Below are 21787 nucleotides of genomic sequence, written 5' to 3'. Positions count from 1 at the left end.
AACTCCAACAATTGTGCTCAATCATTGCATTGCTTGACACGTAATCCTATTTCACAGTATAATTCAGCTTGAATGTGGAGCTGCAGGCGACAGACAGTCCAGACCCAGGCTGAAAGGTTTATAGATGAGTATTGGCTGCCCTCTAGTGTCTTTCATTAGTTCTGGACCTTCAGAATGGAGACAAAGCTTCATTAAGCAGGAGAGGTCATTAAAGGGTCAGTTCACCTGAATGCATATTTAAACATTTTTCCTTTTTTCCCATTTTCCTTTTTTGTTTTTTTCTTTAATGAGTGGAGTCATATTTTCTTAGTTCATGAGGTTCCCACACAGTTAAGGTTATACTACTGCTACTGATGCCGGTGAAAAGAAGAGAATGTAACCACACATGTAAAGAAAATTTAAAGGCATTGCAAATATTCACATTCCATGTGTTCTGATAAATATGAAACACCTACACAAAACCTGATCTAAGTCTGTTTTGTTGTTGTTTTTTAAACAAGAAGACAGAAGCAGATATCAGCTGTCAGAGCAGCCCAGCACTCTGTCCTGTTCATTCACACATGGAGACATGGTGATTGTAACGTGTCTTCCTATTACAGATCAAACTAAGACTTTTAGTTTGATCAGTTTTTGTGTAGGTTGTTCACATTTATCCTCGAAGGTCACTTATATCTATTTCTGAACAAGGCTGACAGCTGAGCTGTCATCCATGATTAAACTTTAAATGCAAGTTTTATGAATAACAAAAATAATGTAATTTGGGCAAAACGCAAATCATGAATATGGAGAGACATGGCTGTGCTAACATATTGTAACGACCGTGGGTTAGTGGAGCTAAACTGCTCACTAGCTAAAACGGCTAGCAGGGCGCTAGCAGCTATCGCTAAACTTTACAGCGAATGGAGAGCGCTTGTGCCTTATACACCGCACGACCCCGAGCGTCTCAGCAGCAGACTGGTAATTCCCGAATAATCCAGCAGGAGGCAGTAGTGGTTCACACCAGGCATTTATTCACCATCTTATTCAACAACAACGTAACACTGCTGACACCGAACCCCTATCACGCTCCCACCACATAGAGTCGCGGTGTCAGCCAACCATGCCAATTCAACCCACTCCACAGAACACACATCAACTTCACTGTGGCTTACATTAACATAACACTAACACAACATGCAAATCAAACACATAGGAACTAGCAGAACGATAGAAAACACAGAGACAACACAATACCCAGAATGCACCTGGCTAACAACCCCAGCCAGGTCATTACAATATCGTTAGCTTCATAGCATAAGTGCCTAAGTCATTTTTTTGTGATGACATAGGCAGACGGACAGGATGATGCAGCAGTGGTAGGGGAGTAAAGTTAGGCAAAAATCTCAATTTGACCAAAAAATGACTTAGGCACTTATGCTATGAAGCTAACGATATATGGCTTCCCACCCCTGTCCTCATCTTCTTTGGATCTCTTTGTTGTTTTTGCTCATCTCTGTGTCTGTTTTTCCCAGGTGCCAATGATGAATAAGAGATTTTTAAGAAAGCAAAGGATGCATGAATGACTATCCGAGTCTTCTGACCACATTTCTAACACATTTCACATTTCTAGCAGAGATGTTATAGAGACTAGGGTCCTGAAAAAAGAACTGAGCTCTCTGTGAAGGTTCACAAAATGACTGTGAAAACACCTTTTTGAATTGTGGGCATCAAAATAAATAATAAAAAAATAAACATGGATTTTAAAAAAAAGCACTATCATAACGTTTGGGGACTTGAATTTTCATGTCATTCACATTTAGGTCTTTATGTTAGTATGGCAGAAACTGCTTAAATAAAACCCAAACTACACAGGTTGCATTAACATATTTATATTTGTTAATTGTCCTCTCTCTGATTTAATACAGATGTGCTTGATAAAATGCACATATTACAATGGCCCAGCTGTGATTTAGGAATGAGCAACACCAGCTGCCACTATGGGGTGCTGTTACCAAAGGTTACACTTTAAGGCTCTGTCTGGACTCCACTTGCATTGATATCAGTATCCATCAATCCACCAGTGGAGGCATCATGAACACGGTGCTGTGTCAGTGTTTGTTCACTGTGACAATTTGCTCTATTGCGTGAAACACTTTTGCTGGGAGTCTTTTTCTGGCTGCTGTTGGCGGTTTAGAGGAAACCGATAACATCAGGCTTCAAGTCTGACGTATATTTGAGTCTCTATCTTGTTTCAGTCTGACTCAACTGGATGTTCCGTTCGTTGAAAGAAGATAACACAGTGGTATCATTAGGAGGAGCAAAATGTCCTATAAGGAAATGGCAGGTCAACACAAAGATTTATTTTTCTGTTTATCTTCTTACTCTCAGCCCCTCCCATCAACATCACCACTCTCTTCTCCAGTGTTAATCTTAAATTTTTGGATACATAAATATATGAGGGACTTCAAGCTAACATCCGGCTGATTGAGCCTCCTGATCTGCTCTGTGACAGTGCAGTAAGTCATTCCGTCTCATGCTAATCATTGCCTTTACTGAGAAGAAGCTAGGTCACAATAAGAGAACAGGTCAGAGTAAGAGTGATGACAGATGCTGGAAGTAGAAAAATATGAAATTGCCAGATAAAGAGAGTTTTAGATGTGGAGGTCTGGATTGATGAAAATGAATTAAATTCTTACCTCTGGGGAGGTCTACACTCTCAGGACCCATTAATCCCACATAAATCCCTTGTTCTTTATGTTTCATTTCCTCCTTTCCATTCTTAAATTTATTGGATATTTCCCCATATACCAATCTTTTATCCCCCATTTGATCGTACAGTATTAAATATGCTTCTGAATTCTCTTTCTCATTTTCACCAAAATATTTTCACAAGATGACCTTTTTCCTTCCAGGATTGTCTTGAGATCCGACGTAAACTTTAAATGCACCACAGAGGGTTAATTGAGTTGCTGAAGGGAAGTGAGACACATTTGGGACTTGTCAGATTTATAATTTTCTTTCATTTTTTTTTCTCCTTATTGAAGAGGATTACTTGATTGTTTCCAGATGATGACAAGGAGGCCCAGACACAGAGGCTGGTTCAGTACAAATGTTTCAAATCTTTTAGCCACACTGCGGTGTGGTTTGTTGCCCGGTGTTTCGGTGCAACATTTCAGTCCACACTGATACAGTATGTTAATGAACTTTGGTACAACACATGATCCCCAGAGAATTATTTTTTTCCCACTGTGCACTTCATTTAGTCTTACAAACATGCCAACGTTTCCACTTGTTGAGAACTTCAGTTTATAAAAAGATGTTTTAAATAAAAAAACAAAACCCCAAAATCTATTAGTGATTATGATCATATTATGTAAAGGCTTCTACCATGAATGAAAACTAGGAACCTTCACAACAACAGTCAGATCATGGCGCTTTATATTATAAGGTGAAGACCTTGTAACTCACCCGAGTCAGTCACGGCAGATGGCCCCGCCCCTCCCTGAGCCTGGTTCTGCTGAAGGTTTCTTCCTGTTAAAAGGGAGTTTTTCCTTCCTATTGTCGCCAAAGCGCTTGCTCATAGAAGGTTATATGATTGTTGTGGTTTTCTGTTGGCGCTGTGTAAATAAATATTTTAACATCAAACCTAAAGTATTGGAGAAGTCCAACAATCAGCCCCCTATGAGCAAGAACTGTGCAACAGTGGGAAAGAAAAACTCCCTTTTAACAGGAAGAAATCTCTGTCAGTACCAGGCTGAGGCAGGGAAATCCCTGATTACATTTTCTGTTTCATTATTTTAAATCTTCGTGTGACAAAACCACATAGAGACTAATTTATGCCTTTTGATACTGAAATGATACACTCAGTATAAAAGCAGTGTGTAACGTTTGCTGCAGTTTTGTGGTTAAATAACAGTTTACTTTAAAACTTGTGCAGCTGTATGCAGAGTGCTGAAGTTTGACTGTTTAAAAGATTATGAGGCCATTTTTACGCTACACATCAATGCTTGAATTCAGTACAAATGATGTTGCTGTTGGTAGAAAGGTAAAGCAACAGGGGAAACTCTGAGCGAAGCCATTAAAATATTCTTAAGACTCAAAGAAAGGAACATCATCAGTCAGATACACTAATATTTTTTTTAAAAATACAAGGCATGTAAGAAGGAGAACTGACTGAGAGGATTAAATACCAAAAAAGACAAAAGAAAAAATTACTGATGTAACATCTGCTAAAGCATCACAGAGCTGATCCTAACAAGGCGAGACTGACATTTCTTAAAATGGATACAAAGCAGACAGCATGGTGTGGTCTGTCACCACCAGCTGGTAGAGCTTTTTATTTTTTGCCTCACTTACAGTCTAAGTTTCATAGGTCCATAGCGATTTTTAGATTGTGTCATTTTGTATGGTTTACTTCACTGTTTTGTCAGAGTTTATTAATGCGTTACAGAAATTTTCTTGTCATTACTCTTTATTTCCTACAATGTTTTCAGATTGTTAGGGTGAATTATAAGTGTCTTTTTCTATGACCGCCAAGAGAGTGTTAAGAGCTATATTTTTTCTCTGAAGGCTGAGGAAACTCCCTAAACTTTCTATGCCGTAAAACTCTCTTAAAATACTCTGGAAATTGTCAAAAATGCCTTGTCATCAAGATTAAAACCAAGCTGTTATACACCAAACAGCAGCACCATAACTACATGACAACTTACAATTATTTCGTGGCAACTCTTAAAGTGTTACAACATAAAACCAAACTGTCAGGGATGTAGTTTAAATGAAAGCAGGTTATGCTTGGACTGGATGACACCTGATCTCTGGAATAATCCATGAACCATTTTCATGGTTTTAGTCAGGATACGTTGTGATCTGCTCATATGCTCCTGATCACTGGTGACAGAGCGCCACCTGACCCGTTCGCAGCATGTGTTTGGGGGCAAGCATGTCTAAAGATGTTAGTGGCTCAGGGTTGTGTATCGGTTTGCTTGGGTTTTCACAACATGGGAGGTGAGAGTGGCTAAACTTTAACACCGCTGGTTTTCAGTTCTGGCACTTTCCCTTTAGTTATAATGATAAACCTCCCTTGAATACTAAAAATAAACATCTCAGGGAGCCCAGAGGGCCGGCTTAGGATTACCCACTGAGAGGCATGACATTCACTGAAACTCTCCTGTGTCCATCATATTACAAATTTTAAACCAATCCAACTTTTATATAACCCTTGACCTTAAACAAGCCAGTTGGTCTACTCACAAACATTTCCTGGATCATTACTAGAGCAATGTATTATGCCTGAGTGCCTCCAGGGCCCAGCTTGAATACATTTGAACCTTTGTCAGAACTGCTTCTATTAACACTGAGGTTTACTTAATCAGCACGAGTGATGGCAATCAGAATCGGTTAACCAACAGAGAAAAATGGAAGCTGTGTCACAAGGTCATCCCCCAGTGTTCCAAATGAAGGTGTCTTTAAGTGGTTTGTCTCGCTTAACACATCCATCACCTGGAAACCGTGAGATTAAAAGAGCATATGAGCAGGATTAAGAGTTATGGCCAATTAACTTGTACGTCTGTTCTATGTTACATCCTATGGTGCTGTCACTGACACACTGAAACAGCAATAAATCAGACTTTTAAGTGGTAAAATCAGGATTCTATTTTCCATTGAATCAATATCATTTTCTGTCAAGGTTATAGTTCCATCTGAAGTCACACAGTTGACCTAAAGTGTTAAATTCTGAATGTTGTCTGCATGAAAATCGTCAGTCTAACCTCTTAAAGTCTTATCAGTCAGCATGCTCTTTCACGTGCTAAACTATAATACCACGAACAAGAGAGGCTTTGTTGTGACCATCTTCGTTTCTTTTATCCACCCTTATTACAGACAAGCCTGCAATATGTCTCAACCTATATATAAAATGAGTGCACTTTTACACAGAGTATAGCCCCTGCAGGTTGCTCCATATGTTCTATGTAGCTTTATCTGAAGGGCTAACATAGATCTTAATGTGGTGTCCTCAAGTTACACCGCTTTTTTAGGGTTGATCAAAGTGGAGCCACCATCAGCTGAAATGCTCTGACAATCAGGGACACAGAGGGAAGGCCATCAAGAGGGAATAGTGGGAAGGTGTCCAACTTCAAGGCCTTTGTGCTGGACCTGCGTAAACGCCTTTATGTATTTGGCAGATCGGTAGAGCAGCGGCAGAGAGAGAACAGCAGGATGCCCTCAGGGACGTGAATGACAGTGACCCTTTGAAGTGGGTAGGGTTGCAGCTCTGTGCAACCTTCTCAGAACCCCACCCTTCTTCTGCACATCACATATGGACGCCTCCGAAAAACTACCCTTCGGGAGCACCGTGGCTCACAGACCATGGCGGTGTAACCTGAGAGTGGTTGTAGCAGCCTGTCAGACCGCTGTTAGAGACTTCCCATTGGTCCAAACAGGAAGCAAGCGTGACCCCTTGAAGCCCCGGGGTCAAATGTGTCTCTTAGAACAGTGACAATTGGATTAGTTACTTATGTAGACCAGACAGTCATGGGATCCTATAAACCCAGACACATTCAGACGCATTTACATAGGTTGAACTGGCCTGGGAGCACTTACACTTGCACTTCTACATGGTCAAGCAAGAACTGCTCATGTTGTTTTAGTTGCTTGGCTCTGAGGCACTCAAGCCTACTTTGGGGTTCCCTGTGATATTCTGGCAATAGCACTACAACTCATCAAGAACATGATGTCAGGCTCTTCAATTTTATTTCATGATAGGAGATCAATAATTGAAAGTGTGCTGTGTTTTAAGTGGATGAGACATCCAGTACACCTGGCTTTACCCTCTCTATTTTACTGATGTGGAACAGCTAGAATAGTAGCAGAAACACACCTCAACATCAGTGCTTTATGTCACTGCTCCTTGCTGCTTTTTAGTTACCTTATCGGTTTGTCATAATTCAGTTTGATTGTCCAGTCGAAGCATTTTGTGCCCATAAGTGCATTTGCAAGTCTGATGTATGTACGATACATGTCTGTGTGTATGACCATATAAGTGCTTGTAAGCATGTGTCTGGCTCAAGGGAGCAGCTCTTTTCTTGCTTTCCTTTCCACGTCTCTTGAGTAGATAAGGCCATGCCACCATCACTCTTGCAGCCTTAAAAAAAAGATGACTTGACAGATTTAATGCCATTGGAGCCAGTTTGGTTGTCTGGTCAAACCATTTTGTCCCCATAAGTGCATTTTGTATGCATGTGTGCAAGTCATTGTGTGCACTATACATGTATGTGTGTATGGTCGTGTAAGTGCTAGTAAGCATGTGGCTGGCTCAGAGGAGCAGTGGTGCATGCACTACCATCAGTTAGAGCCCAGAGCCAGCCTGCTTTAATGGCTGCCATAATTAAAAAAGCTTTTAAAGAAGGGCGTGCCACTGAAGGGACCACAGTGGGGGTGATGTTGGGCTGGTGCGAGTATCAGACTAATCATTGCTACTGATTGCTGAAAAAAGAGCTCATCTTGCATGGGCATGCTGGAAAAATGACAGAAAATGTGATGCCCTCTGACTGTATGCCTACTTTTCAAACAGTTATTTGGAACATGATGAGCCTCTCCTTGCTGAATAGCTTGTTATTCTGAAAATGCATATTAAAATATCAAGACTAAACTGAAAGTGATGTATGCTATAAACCTTTTTAGGTCACATTAGGGCAGTGAAAGCTTTGTACGCCGACTGTGTTTCTCAGCTGGCTGTTGCAGAACAAAATGATAATTTCTGGGTATCGGATAAAGCGAGTCCAACAGTCATTTTTTTAACCTCCATTACTGGTCTCTATCTATTTCTCTTGGAGAAAACGTCACTTTAGCTGTTTAATGAGTCACTGTGATGAACTGAAAGTTCTTAACTGTGTCTGAATGCTTTTTTGGTGGTGAGCAGATAGCGTGCAGTGTGTTTTTTTCCCCCGAAAACAGCCAATTTGCTTCAGTCAAAAATAATGCTGTTAGACTTGTAAGAGTGAACAAAAAAACAGTAAAATTTTGTAACAGGCAGCTGAAATGGTCAGAATTAGAAAGTTCTGTAGAACAACCATTTATCGCTACGGACAATCCTTAACACTGGTGAACAGGGTTGTACTTTAAAGTCACAGAAATCTGAATTCTTAGATGGTAGCAAGGCTATGAAAAGCCTTAACAAAATTTCTTCAGACAAAAAAAAGACCAGGATGTATAGGCTTCTGGAGAGAAGAAAAAAAACAGGAATTGTTATTGAGCAAAAATTAAATTACTATACTCAAAAAATAAGAGTAAATAAATAAGAGTAAATGGTTCAGTTTATAATCAGGTTTTGTATATAGTGGAATACAAGAAGAAAGAGGAAAAAGTGTATTTAGAAGATTTTAACTTGAGGGCATGTAGCTTGTAGGTCACTGCTCACCAGCATGTCCATGATTCAGACAAAACTTTACAACAGTTTTCACAATTTTGCACTAATTATCTAAAGTGGCACACTACTGTATACCTGGCCTGACCATAACACTACTGAACCATCCTTGATGCCATTAGAGGCTCTGTTTATGTGCATAGAAAACATTTACTTTGCTGGGAAAGCTCTGTAACGTAAACACTTGTATGTGGATGGAAACAATTACAAGACTCGGACATGCCCCAAGTGATAACCGTGTAAAATTCGAATCTAAACACACTAGAATGCATAAATATTCATTAGAGCCAGGGGAGAGGTTGAATTAGAGGATAGTATAAATGAGATTTTGGACTTGCAAAACAGAAGATTGGATTATATTACACAGTGGCTCCAGTACACAAAATTAAAGTTAGCTGATTTGGGTTATTTGATCAAAAACAGATTTGTGTTTAAGAGTTTGGCACTGGCATACGTACAGCTGAGACTATACTGTAATAGAGTGTGTTGGTGACCCCTCGCTACCACCACCGCCACTGTGACCATCCTCCCCACCCAGCATCACCACATCCCCCTCCTCCTAGGTTGTGAAAACATTTGAAAACACTTTTCATTTCCTCAGGCCCCGAAATGAAGAGCACCCCAGTCGTCACTCTCTCACACTTGTCCCTGTATGAAGGTAAATGATTCCACTCTTTCGCAGCAGTCCAGTGGAGCAGACCTACGTTATTGTGGCCTCTGGGGTCATATAGAGGAGGTCAGAGAGTCAAACAGCTCTGAGCCCGGTGTGTACAACTACTGTGCACCACAGTTTATCTCCACTGAACCTATTGAATATCCGCCAGGGAGAAGTGGGGGGTGGGGGAATCATCTGCTTACTGGTTGGTGCAGCGACTTAGGGGGGAGAAGGTGTGAGCTTTGGGTTCAGGCAAGGGTCAGTGTTAAAGAAAGGTTGAGGTTAAAGGTGTGTGCATTGGACAACCTCTACCTCCACGCTCATTATCCATCCTAACATTTTATTTACATTCAACTACAAGTGACAAGCTTGTGAATGCAGTCGGGCTTTATGCTGTTTGGGCAGCTGAGCTTTGACGTTTGCTTTTTTTTTGTTTAAAAGTACAAATGTGGATTTTTTTTTTTTTTTTTTTGGCATGCAGCATGTAATAATGTGTTTTTTATGTCTGCGCTTGAGATTTCAAGTTTAAAATACGTCTTGACCTCATTGCTTGTGTAATCATGCAGCATTGCAAGCTGCCAATTAGCACATCATATTTTAAACCACACATAGTTTTAATTTGTGCCCTTTATATACTGTAATTTGCTTCACTTTAAATTGCGGGTTTTGTATGTTTAATCCTACTTACTGCAATGCTATTATAAGGGGTTTTTTGTGAGTGTGTGTGTGTATGTTTTTTTTGTTTGTTTGTTTTACTGTGTCCTATTATCTGCTCCTTGAATGACCATAATTCCCTGTGGATATCTATTAAGCATTCATTTAAACTAATGTTGCACAGTATTTGGCATGAATTTTGTGGGGCGACTGGAGTAGCCTGTCTTGCTTCATAAATGGGAAAGGGATAAGCGAGTGGATAAAGGTGGAGGTGTTAAAGTGCTTAGGGCAGACTGAGTCTCCTGTCCTCAGGCCCAGGTGGGGGATTGGGTGTTTTTACACTGATTCTCATGTTCAGGAAAAGAGCAGGCAGGGGTACAGGATTCGAGCAATTACCTTATTTGGGTTACAGGGGAGCTATTTATTTGCCTGGTTTGACATGTTTCTGTTGACCAGGGGAGTTGTGCTGTATGGAAAACCGATAGTACTGAAGTGTATTTATTCATTCTGCAGACAAAACAGCCTTACTGAACAAGGCTGGGGAGAAAAAGAAATAGTTTGCCAAGTTTTTCAAAGGGTCAGATCTTTATGTTTTGTCCCAGCTTGCTGTGCACTGAGTCCTGTGGAGTTGTGGTCGGTGGGGAGGACATGTCCTCCATCTGCCTGTGCAGCTCCCTGGACCAAAACACGACGCTGGCATCTAACCGATGTTGAGATGAGTTCTGTGAGTTTAGTCTTTAGTTCAATGCACAATCACAACCAGTGACCTTTCAAATGTTCAACGGGGGAAGACTGTCATAAAATTGAATTATTAACTTAATTCATCGCTCTCTTTTCACCATGCTGGCAATGACTTTTTGGATCAAAAGTAGAGCTATTGTGGTTTCCTTTTTTTCTGGTAAATAACATGTATACATTATTATCATTGACATTATAAAAGTTGAACAAAGCTACTCTAATGTCACCCACTGGTTTCTCAAGTCCAGTTTTGAGTCCTTGAGATGAATGTTTCACTTTCTTGGTTTAAAGCACTTCAGAGTTGGTTTCTCTTTACAGAAGTTAAAAACATCGTGTATACTGCGTATGAGTATTTGGTTAAAGCATTTGGTTTTCTCCAGATGTCGTACTGTGCACTCTAGCCAATCAGCTCCACTTTTATCCCAATCTATGAAGTGTTCCTGTTTGTTCAGTTGCAACTTTGCAAACTTAAACCATGCTGTCATATTCTTTTTAGAGAAAAGAATCTTTCTCCTGGTAACCTGAATGCTCCAGACCATCAAAATGTCAAAACATCTGCCTTCATAGTCTCGGTCATGCTTAGTCACTTAGTTTTTCACAGGACTGCATAGTATAGGCTGTGAGCTGTGTTCAAAGCACCCACAAATGCACATGCTGTGTCTGATTTGGATCGTTCTTCAACCACTCAGCCTGGCTGAACACTTTGCACATTCCCAGGCTTAATCAAAAATGCTCACGACACTGTGAAGATTAATTTGGCTTTCTAAAGAACAAGATAAAAGAATATTTGTTTGGACTAACAACTACCGAAATCTATAAAGCTGAATTTTTGGCAATGGTAACACTAAAAGGAAAAGACTGTATCCTTCTATAAAGTGGAATAAACAGCAAATTGCTCATCATAGCATCAGTGAAAACTACGGGATAAATAAATGTAGCTAAGCTGCTTCTTAAAATCTTATTTTGTTTTTTGTTTTATATGTGTAAAAGTGGTTAAGTGACAGGCTTGTGAGGTCACAGTGGTTTATATAATAACTGAAGATTATGTCTAAGCGACCATTTATTTAACTGGATTCTTTACTTGGGTGCAAACGATTCTGGACTGACTGCAGTGAGAACATTAAAATATAAATGTTGTTATTAGCGGTTTTACAATTTGCTGAAAGTGCCAAGAAGCAGAAACTCTTCCCAAAATCCATGCTGCAAAACTAACCTACATATGTCCCCCTTATGCCAGTCCTTACTTTATTTTTAAAATGTGGTATTGGTTTTGAAGGAGGTAAACAGCTAAGATACTAACCTTGAGACTGTTTGTATGTCCTGTTGCTCACTTTAGTCTTATTTTGCAAGTGCATGTGTGACAAAATGGGAATCCTCTGTTTGCAAAATTTTAGTTTCCACATCAGAAGAGTTGGTCTCCTCAGATGATTGTCCGCAGTAAATGCTCCCTTTACGTACACCCACTTGTTATCTACAGTTTACTGACAAGTTACACAATTTTTAGTGGAGCTGTTTTTGTGAAAGTTTCAACTGAAAAGCTGCCCAGTACAATTTAAAATGCCAAGCTGTTGATTTTACTGTCAGCACTGGATCATCAGCCTTTCTTCACTTCTGCGAGTGGGTTTATGCATATACATATTTTCACTCTTTTCACAAAGTGCCTCGCCACATCAAAAAACAAATGAAGAAAAGTCTTACTCTATCCCAACATCCTTGTTATCATTAACACACACACTTCTCCCAGAGTGCTAATCTTGACCATGTGTATATCTGGCAGCTATTTTATACTTCAAACCTTTGCCCTTGAACTGCACACAGATGATTCCAGGGTAAACACAGCTACTCCAACAAAGGACAAAGAATCAGTGCAGCAAAGTTCACATATTATCCTCTTATATAATTTGCTTTTTATATTTATATCTCATCATCATATATATCTTATTTTCTGTGGTCACAAAGATGGGTTTTTCTCTTGCATGGTAGTAAAAGCAATCTGCACTGCATTCCACACTATGTCAGGCATGAAAGTGGCTCGAGTGATAAAGTCAAGCATGACGACAGCATCCAGATCCCGCAGAGATGCCCTCTTGATGGCTCTCAGGCCTAGATTACAGGTGGATTATCTGGTGAGCAACATAAGAGGATATGAAATGTTTCACTCTCGTAGTATAAAATTGCTCAGAAACAGTGATTCTTCATGAGCAGCAGTGATGGAAGAGAATCTGATGAGTGGAGTTTTGGCCCTTGACTTTCTAACTTTGTGTACATATTGTTTGTGTGCATACAGATGCTAAACATAGGCCTCTGGTGTGGCTTTTAAACAATTTCCACGTGGTGATGAATGAAAAAGTTGTACGTGACTAGCTGTCTTATGGGAGTTATGTTATCTAGGCACTTTGTCACTGTGAGACTCATTAGGTGCTTATGATGCTGACGGTGACTCACAAGTGTGATTGATTAAACCTACAGCAAAAAACAACTGCAGTGTGGCTGTGTTTAAAGAATACAAAGTGGCTTTAGAGTCATTTGATTGCATTTAGGGCATGGGGGTGGTTTATTGCCGCAGACCAGTCTTATCAATGTAATTATTCTGCTTTGGCAGGATATGCATCACATAGACCCTATACCATCTTCTCCTATGACCTTCTTCTTGTCACAGTTACTTTGTTCTCTATTCATCACTGAGTCTTTCTTAAAGTCTGCAGTTTATACCTTACTCTCCAACAAATTTGTGAAATTTATTGTCCACTAAATGTTATTTCTGCTTTCTTCATTCAGCTCCATGTTCACATCCTTTAAATCCACTCGTGTTTGCTGTTATGATAAAAATAAAGGACATGGTTTTTTAAATTATAAGATTTTATCAGGACAAATTAAGTTATCTGAGTCTTGGCAGGTCCTAAAATTGGGTAAATATAAGCTCAGCTGAACTGCAAAACATGACATATTACACAGTTATTTATTTAACACAAATCAAAATGCAGAAAGAGTTTGTGAAAAACCAAGTGCACCTCTACTGTTTCCATAAAAAGGATCAGTAGCAGCCAATTAATCAAATCCACTTGATTAAATGATCATCAGTGAGTATGACCACCTCTATAAATGCAGCAGTTTTGGTGGTTCGCTGATCTGGAGCATTCATGTGTGTGTTGACACAACGCCACGGAGGAAATCAGCAGTGGTCGTAGCAGAGCAAATGTTGCTCACTGTCAATCTGAGAAGCGTTAATAAGAGCTTTCCGAACAATTTGATATCTATTATTCTACACTAAAAAAGATTTTTTTTCCAAGTAAAAAAGCATTCAAGACAAATGCCAACCTTCCCAGAAGGGAATGTTTCAGAAAACTCACTTCAAGGTCAGCCTGTGCAATACTCAAAGAACACCCCAGACTCTCAGCATGCTAAATGTTAAAGTTCATGACAGTACAATTAGAAAAGCACTACGCAAGTGTGGCTTGTTTGGAAGAGTTGCAAGGAGAAAACCTCTTCTCTCAAAAAGGAACATGGCAGCACGACTTCGATTCTTGTTATGCAATCACATGACCTTGCAATCAGTGATTTGACCAAGAACTCCTCTGTACACCAACGTATTCTGGAGTCAAATGTGAGGTCATCTGTTTGGGATGCCTGTCCTGCTGCATGACCAAAATTGGGTCATGCAACAAGGTAATGATCCCAAGTATACCAGCAAATCTACAACAGAATGACAGAAAGGCACTGCAACAGCCAAGTCACATTTCAGACCTCAACCCATTTGAAATGCTGTGGGTGGACCTTATGAGAGCTGTACATAAACAAATGCCCAAAAACCTCAGTGAAATGAAACAATGCTGTAAAGACAAGCAGGCCAAAATCCTCCACAACGATTGAGAGACTGATAAAGTCATACAGAAAATCTTCAAGTCATTACTGCTATAGTTGCTTGTACTGTTAAATCACGGGGTGACCTTTGCATTTTGAAAATGCAAATGTTTCTGCATTTTCACTTAGTTTTTGTTAAATAAATAATAACGGGGTGCAATATGTACAATAATGCAATAATGTACACGACTTATGGTTATTAGTATAAAAGGCTAAACTGGCACCAAAATGCCAAATGAGATAGTTTCATAATGTTAGACAAGAAGCAACTTCCTATTTCTGACACACTGTAGAGAAGTTGTTAACGTCTGTCAAATTGAGACAGAGCTTTTCTTTTCTAATGGGAGAAAAGTGACATTCAAGATTATATGCTAATTTTATATTTTCATCTGGACCATAGGGGATTAAGATACAAGATTGGTTCCCAAAGTCTGCATCCCACTTGCATGCTTGTCAGTGTTCAAATTGGAATTTGTCAGAACTGTCATAAGATTTTGCAAAACGCAACTTTCGTCTTCAGACAATTGTCCCGTTTTCAGTGTAGAAGCAGCAGATTGAGGGAGTTGGAGGAAATGAAAAAGAGCATATATGGGGAGAAGTATTAACTGGAAAACATTTATGAAATATATGTTTTTATCACAGCAGGTATTGAGGGCTGTAATTTGCGTTGCTTTAAGCCCATCATGTAAGAATCCTGCTAGCACGGGGTCATGACCTATAACATGTGCATGTCACTCCAGTTTATGTACCTGCTTGTTGTAGATTTTAGTTTCCAAACACCAACTCAAATCTTCGCTGCCAACAGTTTTGCTTTCATAAGATTTAATTTAGGTATATATACATGTACGACAACTTTTATCTACATTTTGTTTTTGCTTGCATTTTGATTACATTAAAGTATAAAGTATGCAAAGAAAATATGCTTCATAGCATCTAATGGATCAGCAAAGTTTCTCCGCTTATGTAAGCCACTCACTGAACTTTAGTTACTCTGTTAGCACTAAGAGTGAAAATGTGACAAATAAGCTGAATGAAGGAGGTATGTTGGACGGAGCGAAACAAGCCGAAGGGTGAAGTTTTATTTACAAGCCACCACCTGGTAGAGGGGAGGTTTTCACCAGGGTTATTCATCACAAGCAAGGCTTCCTATACTTTGTTATCTGGTGTTATTTGGGTCGAGGCCTCTGCCCTGCTCTAGCAGCAGTGTTGCCCTGTGGCATGATGGATAGAGCTTAGGTGTGCTGACTGTGATCCACAGAAACTCAACCTTGCTAAAAACAAACCTCCTGCTCTTTTGGAGCCACATAATCTGCAGCAGCAACACCAGGAGATGTGGTATGACCTATGTTCTTTGATATGTGGTGTAATACAACCTCTTAGTACTCGCGCAGGCCTTTCACTGCAAATGTAAATGGCTCTGAGCTTGAAATCTTTCAGTGTCACATCTGTGGTGTTTTGGAGAGTTTTTTAAACTTTGGCTCATAAAGCAAATAAGACCAGGAAAGTGCAATTAGTGCTAAAACTGAAGCACTGTTGTTGTTTATTTTCACATCCATTTTTGTTCTATACACTTGTGCTCCCCTGTTTGTTTTTCCATCACTTCCAATAGGTTAACACAACCTTGACTCTGCCACGCTCAGCCAGCTAGTCGATATGCAGAGGTGGCAAGGGCATGCTGAGCACGGGTGGCCTCAAAGTGGAATAGCAGTTAGATTAACAACTTGGGGAGATTTGTTTATGAACATCAGGGAGAGTTTCTCTTTCGGCTTTGTGAAGGCACTGAGACCCTAATTTGTCTGGTTAATGCTGCTAATCCTGCTCCTGGAGATCGTCCGGGGTCTGCCTGCTGTAATGCCTTCCAGGCTGCTGTCAGAAGGAGGAGAAAATTATTTTTATTAATCTGTTTTTAAAGGCTCACAAGGTTCTGCTGTAGAGGGCGATCAGAGTGAACGATGATCAGGCTTAGACAATAGGTTTAGGATGTGCATCAGAGCACCTAATGGTGCTCTCCATCTTCCACACACATTTAAATGTCATGCTCAAAACACCATCACAGAAACTAACACACACAGGAATTGTGGGAAAAGAAAAGAATCACGTGAAAGCGCACATGCATACGCACGCTTTTTCACAGCTGAGTGTAAAATTTTTCTGTCAGCGTTAGATTTCAAATGATAAAAAACCAAAGAGAAAAAGGGACATTAGACTATTTTCATTTCATGCTTTTGTTTAGTAAAAGGCAGTCAGTTCTCATTACAGGCTTCTGTTTCTGTTTAAACCGAGCTAGGCGGCCATCCAAGAAAAAAAAGAGGATGGAGAAAAAAAGGATAGAAAACCCTTAGCTGGCAGCAACATCTATTGTAGTTGTTTGTTTTGTGAAAAATCACCCAGTCCAGTTAGTTCTCCATATATTAGACTACTTTTGATCTAAATACCTGATGCTGCACAATAGTACAGTTCTGCTTGTGATTGTTGTAATTGTCTGTTTACTGCAGTGGCCCTCAGCATGCATCTCAGTTGTAGGTGGTCGAAGTTTATTACAGATTAATGGGTTTCATGACTATTGTGTAGCTTAATTCCCAAGCCTCCTCTTTGATTGGAACATGCTGAGGCTGTGTATGGATTTGCAGTGTTATGACTTAGGTTGCTGTTTGATGGACAAAGAAGATTGCTGCTGAACACTGATTGTAGTTGATTATCTCAATTTAAACTCATCTAATTCTCTCCATTTACACAAAGCACCACTGTCGTGTTTCAGTGTATGTACACACTGCAGTTCTGCTTGCTTTACAAGGTATCTTAGACAGTCGTTGAGTGACATGATAAAAAGATGGTCCTGATTTACTCAGCACTCCCTGCCAGCTGTCTCCTCTCTCCTCCGATCCTCTAATGCTTTCATTTTTCCTTCACAGGAAGTGATTTACTGTCAAACACATTCCAGCACCCACCCCCAAAACACACACTGATGTATCCCAACAGAGCCGCGTATTTGTATTTTCCCCTCTTTCTTACCTTCTTTCTTCTTCTGCCACAGCGTCGACCTTTGTGTTTTGTGAGCCACTCTTCATCAGCGTGTCTGTAATCAAGGGTACTTTTATACGGTCTGGCCTTTCTGTGGCCCTCAGGAGTATTTGGTTTTCCATCGCTTGTTTGTCCACATGCTTCGGCTGATTGTATGTCGGTGCTTTTGTTTATTTATTTTTTGTTTGTTCCCACATGAACTGCTCTGATTGGATGTTGAGAAAACCTGCATTTCATGAACACTCATCATTTTTAAATGCATATTTTTGGCTTAAGTGTGGCACTTTATGCATATTTTTCTCTTTGTGTCTAAACAGCAGTGTCAAAGAAATCCTCTGTTTGATGCTGGCGGCACACCACAGTGTTATGGCATTCTCTTTGATAATTGTTCAAAGTGGGTAAAACTTCTCTTTTCTGTTAGTAATTCCCCCCCACTGCATTTCCTGTGTCCTTACTGTAACTCTATCTAATTTTTGTCTGCTATCCTCTCTCCATTTATTTGTCTCAACATGTTTTCCCCTTCTTTCTCATCTTCCCTCCTGTCCCTGCATCCAAGCCGGAAACATCCTGTTCATGGCTGCATATTGACAAAGACACAGCTGGTGTGGGTCTGCATGTGGGCCGGCTGCTCCAGCTTTATTTATGCCTCTCTCCTGGTTAGGCAGGCGAGCTCTGGACCAGATGGCTGCAGTGTTCAGTTGGACTCTGCCGTTGTACCCCTCGTAATTGGTACTTGGAACCAAGTGTCTCATTAATTATGCAAAAGGGACAGTTTTAATGCATAGCACTGGTCTTACTGAAGTGTAATACTAATCAAGTGAGTGCTTTGCTGCATTATGCATTAGAGAATTTGATTTATTTTAATTGAGTGCTTGTAACTAGATGGTTTTGTGTCTGAATCTCTGGACTAAAGGTAGGTGGGCAAAAATTAATTGAATTGTCCTTCCGGTGTCTTTGAGCAAAGTTCTGTAGGGTGCTTTTTGCATATGAGTCTGTGTGTATGTTGGTCTCAAAACTCTTGATAATAAAAGGGTGCTGTGGTGTAGCCAGCGTCTTTTTAACGCCGTTTCCACATGCATGGATGAAAGCAGCTGTGCGTAATATTTTTAGGTACTGCAACGTTTTGCAGTGTGCGTACGCATTAGAGGATGAAACTGTAAAAGATTACAGTGTTGAAACTATGGATGTAGTCACAATGTTGTTTGTGGAATTGTGGATTTCCAGCTTGAAGCCTAGATTTTTTGGAACCAGATGTGGGCATACTGTATTAGGATGATTATGTGGACTAAGTCATGAGCAAGCTTGCTTAACACACACATACTAGGTAATTATTTCTAAGTAACATTCAAATGAGACTTTAACTTCATTCACCAAAAATGGAGTACAGATTTATGTGACAGCTGTTAGTACGATTGATCACCCTGAAAGCCACATTAACATAAACACATAAACTTCGATATATCTCCTCTTATTATCCAGTTCAGGGTTGCAGGAGCGCATTCTGGCTGTCATGGGACAAAAGGCATGTTACACTCTGGACAGGTAAGCAGTCTGTTGCAAAGCTGATACAGAGGGACAGACAACCATTCACTCTCACATTCATACTTATGGCCAGATTATAGTCACTTAACCTCCGTATGTTTTTCACTGTGAGAGAAAGCTGGAGTACCTGGAGAAGACCCACACAAGCATGGGGAGACCAAGTTCACACAGAAACGCTGCAGCCTGGAGTTGAATGCAGGTTGATAGGTTGATAAACAGACATGAGAAATCCAATTCAATTAGTTTATTTAGCAGATGTTAAGTCTTGCAGACAGCCAGCTAATGCATGGCCTATGTAAGCTAAGCTGTCAGTCTGAGCAACAACTTCTCTAACTTAAAAAATTGCAATAGTATAAAAAACCCATCTCTACTCAAGAAATTAGCTGCAACAACCAAATCCTTATTTTATTTCAAGCTATAAACTTGTTTGTTTCAGCTGTCAGCTTTAACATGAGAGGTCAGGAGGGCTGACTTACTTTTTAGGCCTCAACTAATCATTCTGGGAACCCTAACGTTTGGCACGTCTGTGTTGACTTCACTTTTGGGCTCTGGAGGCACACCTTCATGTATAGAGAGCCAAGCACATACAATAACTGTAACATGATTTTAAATTGACTGTAATAAAATCTCGTGTGAAAAAATAGCATCTATCATCTTTTTCTTCAGTGATTGCGATGTGAAATTACAAAAAGTGCTTTTGATGACATGGAGAGATACACACGAACGTGATGTGATTTATAGTTATTTTCTTGTGTATGGAAGCAATTTTCTGAGGGTGAAAACACCTCTCAAGTGATCTTAAGTGCACAACATGCTAATCAGTTCAAGTGTGAAAACACCTCCAAACTAAACAGCTCCAGCGGAGCAGCTAAATGATTCACTGAGGTCCGTAGTTGCACTGAGAAGCACTCAGCTCTGAATGTGTCTCTTTGTGAGTATAAGCTGTTGTCGGATAACAACCAGTAGGATCGACCTTTTCTGCATAAATAAATAAAAAATAAACCAGGTCAAAAATGCAAAGGCAGTTCACTAAAGTTAAACTCTGGATTCTATTTCAACTTCCAGAGTTTTGCATTGTTACCCGCAGCCATTTTGTAGATACAATACATCTGCTGCTTGTCACAACAGCGGGCGATCCAGTTTTAACATGTGTGATTGATAATGCAGTCGATTCGGCTGGTATGTAAACGGTTGTCACCGGTGGGTTTAAGGGGTATGACCGCAATCCAGACCACTGCTGCATAAGAGTGAAATGTTATACTGCAGCCTGCAGATCTCCTCTGCTGGAGCTCTGCAGCTAGCCGCTCTGCACAGTTGGCAGTGCTGGGAGGTGCTCTCCTGAGGCTCGGCTGATATTTCAACTTTGTGTGTTAATCTATGGCGACTAGAAAAATCTATCAGGGCAACCTGGTGGAGATACACGTACACATGTTCATACATCGAATGCTTAGCCCACTGACTGCTGGGCGCCACTGTACTTTTAAAATCACATTAGGTGTACACACTTCTGCAGTTTCTGGTGTTGGGTGGCATTAATTTCGTGATCATACTACACTATTACTTTTGTTTCTATGCTGTGTGTATGCAGGTAGATTCGGTAGAATTTAGCACTTGAAAATAGTGATTCTTTTACTTGAATTTGTTACACAGTTAATCATTTCTCCAAAAACGTTGATTTCAAGAGACTCGATTCAGAAATCCAAAGCCATTTAGACAGTGTAGCACTAGTCTCCTAGATCACATCATGTAAAAATGTAAACATCATCCATCATATATCATATTAACATATCAATGTAATGCATTACTGTAATATTATACGGTATTAATTCCCAGCAGAATTAGCTCTTAGGTGTGTGCGTCTGTACATTGCAGTGAAAATGTACACTTACATTTGTGTGTGTGTGTGTGTGTGTGTGTGTGTGTGTGTGTGTGTGTGTGTGTGTGTGAGTGAGTGTGAGTAAGTGCATAAGACCTTATTAAGGTGTGTGCTCAGTGCGTGTTTACTGTAACATCTGAGGTCCAATTACAACCTCATAGTCACTAATATGTGAGGAACCACTGAGTACACTGAGGGCAGCCTTAACTTTAATGCCTGTGTAGACTTCCATCAGTGCTCTCAGTCTGTTTAAATTGCAGTTCAACATTTTTGGAGTCTATCTTAAAACAAAAGTCGGGTACCTAAATGAACATTGAACCTGCTTTTACTCGGCATAAACATTCCCTGAGTTTATACTGGCTGCTTTCTTAAGTGACTTGTTGAGTGAAAATCCATATCCATCATTCAGAGCAATAGTCCATTTAAAAGTTCATGTAAATCTGGTATGATGAGTTAGTTGTATGAATCAGCCAAATCAAGTGAATATCCTTCAAAACCAGAGCTTTAAAGTAAAAAAAAAAGTTAATTGTATTATCTCTAAACACCAGAACATCAGAAAAAAAGAAAAAAAAAACTCAGACTGTATCTGAAAGAAGTTCCACTTTAACATCACACATTAGTTGGCCTAAGCCTAAAAGGCTAACAGCTTGGCTAGCAGGCCACAGCCATGGACTGGTGCATTGCACGGACACAGGTACATGTAAATCAATATACAAATACCGTATAGCAGAATACTACAGCATCCTAACACTGGAGCATAGACTTCGTGGATGGTTCTCCAGTACTGGATTACTTTTGTTAGATAATTGCAAATGTTCCAAAAGGCGGCAGCACTGCAAACACAGTTGAGAGGCTCAGTCAGCTTCAGTGACTTGAGTTACTGGACAGCCAGCTCAGCTGTGTCCCCTAATATTGCATGGAATAAGATGACAGCAGCAAGTCTTCTGGAATAATATGCTTTGGACAGATGAGGCAGAAGAGGTGATGTTACATCATAACTAGTGCAGAGGTGGAGGTACAGTATGATGACTTGGACTTG

Source organism: Pundamilia nyererei, unplaced genomic scaffold (assembly GCF_000239375.1).
Source record: "Pundamilia nyererei isolate P.nyererei 1_Seehausen unplaced genomic scaffold, PunNye1.0 scaffold00018, whole genome shotgun sequence".
Classification (NCBI taxonomy): domain Eukaryota; kingdom Metazoa; phylum Chordata; class Actinopteri; order Cichliformes; family Cichlidae; genus Pundamilia; species Pundamilia nyererei.
The sequence above is the reverse complement of the archived record's forward strand: the minus strand, read 5'-3'. Positions refer to the sequence as shown.